At 42.8% G+C, this 4,467-nt stretch overlaps 1 long non-coding RNA gene across 1 annotated transcript; it reads right to left on the minus strand.

Moving 5' to 3' along the window:
* Nucleotides 1-784: 784 nt before the first annotated feature.
* Nucleotides 785-2,258, minus strand: LOC128352031 (uncharacterized). The gene is made up of 3 exons (XR_008320179.1): nt 2,165-2,258; nt 1,389-1,568; nt 785-1,139 (listed from the first exon to the last, which is right to left on the minus strand). It is a non-coding gene; the product is annotated as an uncharacterized LOC128352031 (long non-coding RNA).
* Nucleotides 2,259-4,467: the final 2,209 nt, after the last annotated feature.

Below are 4,467 nucleotides of genomic sequence, written 5' to 3' on the forward strand. Positions count from 1 at the left end.
TTTGTTTGTTTATTTATTTATTTATTTATTTTATTATTTCTCTGTGTAAACTGCCCTAAGCCATTTTTGGAAAGGCGGTATAGAAAGCAAATACATAAAATAAAATAAAATAAAATAAAATAAAATAAAATGAAATAAAATAAAAGTGCAGTTCTCTGATGTTTTCTCTTGCATGTAGCAAGTGAGGGGAAGGCCTGCCTGGCACCCTAATTTCCCAGTTTCCAGACATATGTCATCTTAATTGACTTGCTAGATCAAACCATGGTCCATCTAATTCAGTGTTCTAGCATTTCCCACCCACCCCCAACATCCCCATGTCATTTATTTATTTATTTATTTATTTTTACATTTCTATACCGCCTTTCGTTAAAAGAAAACCCCAAGGCGGTTTACAAAAATTAAAACATACAATAAAAGCAATAAAAACACCAAGCAATAAAACATCAAGCTAAAAACTTATCAAACAAGCATAAAAAACAAGACAACAGTCATTTGACTCTGAAAAGTCACAAGTAGGACATAAAGGTAATTAACTTGTTCAGAGAGCATCTCTTACTGAGCATGGAAGTTCTGTTAAGTACCATGCTGTTTTCCACAGACCTATGCTCTGTCTCTGATTTACTTGTCATAGACCAGCTGCCAGTTTATCTGTGCAACTGCATGCATAGCACACCTGAAAAAGGTTTCCCATGGTAATCAATGATGCCTGTTTTCAAATTTAAAAAAAAAAATAAATCAGAAAAATACACTTGGAAACAGGCTATAAGGTAAGCAGTGAGGGAAAGAAAGAATCAATGATGGAATATTTTTTCACAGAACATTTCCCACTATCACCCTTCTTTTAAGTGTGAGCCACTAATTTAAAGAAGATTAAGGAAATGAGACTTGAGCATTTAAGAAAGCTTCTTAGTCAAATTAAACTGCTGGAAATAGGTTCTGAAAAATGAACAGCAGTGCAGCAAAAATGTGCTGTAATAAGAGAGTCAAGACATTCACAGTATTTTCATACTTACCATTATTGCTTCCTTCTACCATACCTGTTATCAGTTTATTATTGCCTGGGCCCAATACACGCACCACAAGTTACCAGTGGCCAGACATCATTTGTCCAGGCTCTGTGCACACATGGCCTACTCCCCCTGCAAAAGAAACTTTCGTCTGTTTTGGAAAACAGAAGGGTTGCTGGACCTCCTTTTGCTTCTGTAGGCCCCTCCATTTATGCTCCTTATTTTCTGACTGCCTGATTTATTTACAGACAGACATGACAGTATGACATTCATGTTATTTTAATTATACATGAGTGACAAATGCCCTTTAGACTGTCCCTAGGAACTACCATTGTTTCTTCTTCACATTGTGGAGAATGGCAGTCTAATTCATTTACTCACATATGTTCTGGGGCCTGGATATGCTACCAACACGACTGGATTCCACTGTTGCTGGGATCTCAGTGTCCCTGATAATTAGGGTGTTTGTCTCTCCTTCTGTTAACATCAGCTGCCACACCCTCTTGATTCCTCCTTTGTTCCTCTTGCAAAGAAGATGCCAGCTCTGAAGGTCTGGTTGGACTGTTATAAAATGGATTCTAATTGATTCCAAAATGTCATCAGATTTTGGATGATCTAGATACTCCAGACAGAAAGGTCATTCACATGGCCAATATACAGGGGTCAAAGAGGGCTGGGAGGAAGGCAGAATCCTACCTACCTTCCCCACACATGACTGCCAGTTGCCTATGGGCACTGCCGCTCATGCACCACATGATCAGTGTTGCAGCTAATGGTGTGCCGATCCTCAGGCAGGGAGAAGGATGCTGAGCCTCCAGATATCCCATAATGCACTGCATGCATGAGCAACACAGAGCATTAGGAAAACACTAGAGGCCGGCTTGCTCCTACCCCTGGCCTCTATCATTCATATGGCTGCTGACAGTCCGAAAGTCGCTGCTGGCTACACACACAACTGAGCACTGAGGGTGGAGGCCATGCACACACACCCTAACCTCATGTTTAGACCAAGTAAAAAACCCAGACTAACCAGGGGGGCAGTCCTGGGATCAGGACCGATCCTGGCACTTCTCACAAACAGCCCTACCGAGGCAAGCCCAGATAGTGCAACTCATGCAAATGTCATTAGGCACAAGAAAATAAATTTGCATAAATACCTCAAGTATGATCTGCAGTATAGCTGCAATTGCTGGTAATAGACTTGCAGTCCAGGTTGGGCCTCTTGGCAATCCAAGCCTGGGTAACATGTCCCCTTCCCTTCATCATGCCAAAAACAAACGTCCTTTTGCTAAAATACTTATTCAAACAACAGAGGACAACGTGATTGTCCTATACACCTACATTTGTGAACTGAGGGTGAAGAATAGATTGTTCTGGGACTATGTTCTAGACTTTGGGCTAGCAGATGCTTCTCTATATATGCAGTTGTATCGTTAATATTGTAATGATATATCTTGCACTGTACATTACTTATAGTTGGTAGTTAGGTTTAGTTTTGTCAATTGTGTTACTAGCAATGCTTTTCTGCAGGCTCACAGACCACCTCCGACCTGTGTTTAAGTCTCCAGGCTTGGAGATCTCATTCTTGTCATGCTCATGAGTCTCACAGGATCATGAGCCTTCAGCTTGTGGCACATGGGGACAGGTCACTTATTTGACAGTGGGCCAGTCACCCCTAGATTTGGCTGCATACAAGCAAATTGGAAAGGGGATCTGATGCAGGACCTCCCTATTTTGGGATACACTAAGTAGACCTCAGAAGTTAACTTAAGCAGGTTAACTTCCAATCAAGGCCACTCTGCACTCAGAGTGACCGTCTCAGCCTCCCCTCCTTTTGTAAAGGATAGCAGATAAGGCTTGGGGAAGTAACTCTCCCTCCTCACAAAAGAGGGTGAGTCAGCGATAAGGACCTTGAGGTGCACCCATTAAAAGTACTGATTCAATTATTGGACCCTCCATCTATGCAGATTTCCCCTTCTCACATCTATGACAATCAGCCTTGTCTTGCCCTAGCCATTCACACATTGTTACACTCTGGAAGAGTGATCAGCAACAATGGAATCCTCACAGGTTCCACCTAGTACACCTATTCACCATATAAAAGCAACAGGAATGTTGCCCCAGGACATGTTCTTGGGTATACCAGGCCCCAATTCCATGATCCAGTGAGCAACTTTGCAACCCACAAACGCCTTGGGTGATCTGTTTCTCTCACCCGCCATCATATCAGGCTGTTTCCAGCTCTTCGTGCCAATCTCCAGATCAGTTCTGGGGACAAGCCCAATATGCCCAGCTTTCCTCACCAGTACAGGAAGCTGGTTCTGTTGTACCCCAACAAAGATAGGTTTTTTTCTGGGCCAGCGAGCCAAAACACATCACCAGTCGAGAAGGATTTAAAAGGCTTTATTTTGCTCTATAGCAGCAAAAGGTCTTGGCAGCTATTGCTCAAACGCAAGACCCCGAACATACACAAACATGACATATTTGTAGCCTAGGGGTTACATGCATAGGTACTGCCCCTTTCCTTTGTCTGGACTTTCTGTAAATTTCCAGCTAACTTCTGTGCATGTACTTAAGTGAATACCTCATCACCTTATCTAGTCTCTCCTGGCCCTCCTTGGCACAGAAAAGCAACTCCTTATCAGGAATCCCCTAGGCCCCCCTTTACACAGTCAGGTTATATGAAAAGTAACATGGCTTCAGTCTGGTTCTCCAGTTCCATGGAGAGGCACCCCTGTGGATTCACCACTATCACCTAAGCCATCTGATCTTCTCACCCCTGCTTCTGAGAAGCAGAGGTGAGCTACCACAGAGAAGAACTATCTCTGAGGAACTAGGTGTCTCAATTGTTCAGGCAGCCTCAAGGTTTCTGTGCCAGTAGAAGCTCAGGTAATATGAATGTTTGCCCCTCACTGGGCCCATCTCTATCCCTGCTCCTTTTTCTTAAATCCAGCCTCATCCTTCTCTAAAAGCCTCTTTCTCTAGCCCACCTGGGAATTTATACAATTAGGACTTTAAGCTAAAACACCTCTTTTCAGCTGAACGTACATTTAAATAGGATTGCTTTAACCAGACATTTCTTTCCGCTAAACCCCTCCCTCCAAGAAAAAACTTTTGATTTTTGAAACTTCAACCTTGCCTCAGTCCAGTTATTTCCTGGGTCCACAACTTTGTGAAAATTTAATCTGATGTGGAACTGTCCTATCCAGAGCTAATATCCCCACACAAAGCCCGAACACAATATTTGAGGCATTTACCAATTACACTGGGGCAGTTCCATTAACAGATTTGGTCCCCTAAATTGGGCTAAGCCGAAGAACCCTAAAAAATGATCATGCAAAGTTTGGCTCAGGAAATCCCAACTTTCCCCCACTTTGTTTCTGTTTCCTCCTATCTAGTCTCTCCTGGCCCTCCTTGGCACAGAAAAGCAGCTCCTTATAAGGAATCCCCTAGGCCCCAC

The sequence above is a fragment of the Hemicordylus capensis genome, chromosome 3 (genome assembly GCF_027244095.1).
Source record: "Hemicordylus capensis ecotype Gifberg chromosome 3, rHemCap1.1.pri, whole genome shotgun sequence".
Lineage (NCBI taxonomy): Eukaryota > Metazoa > Chordata > Lepidosauria > Squamata > Cordylidae > Hemicordylus > Hemicordylus capensis.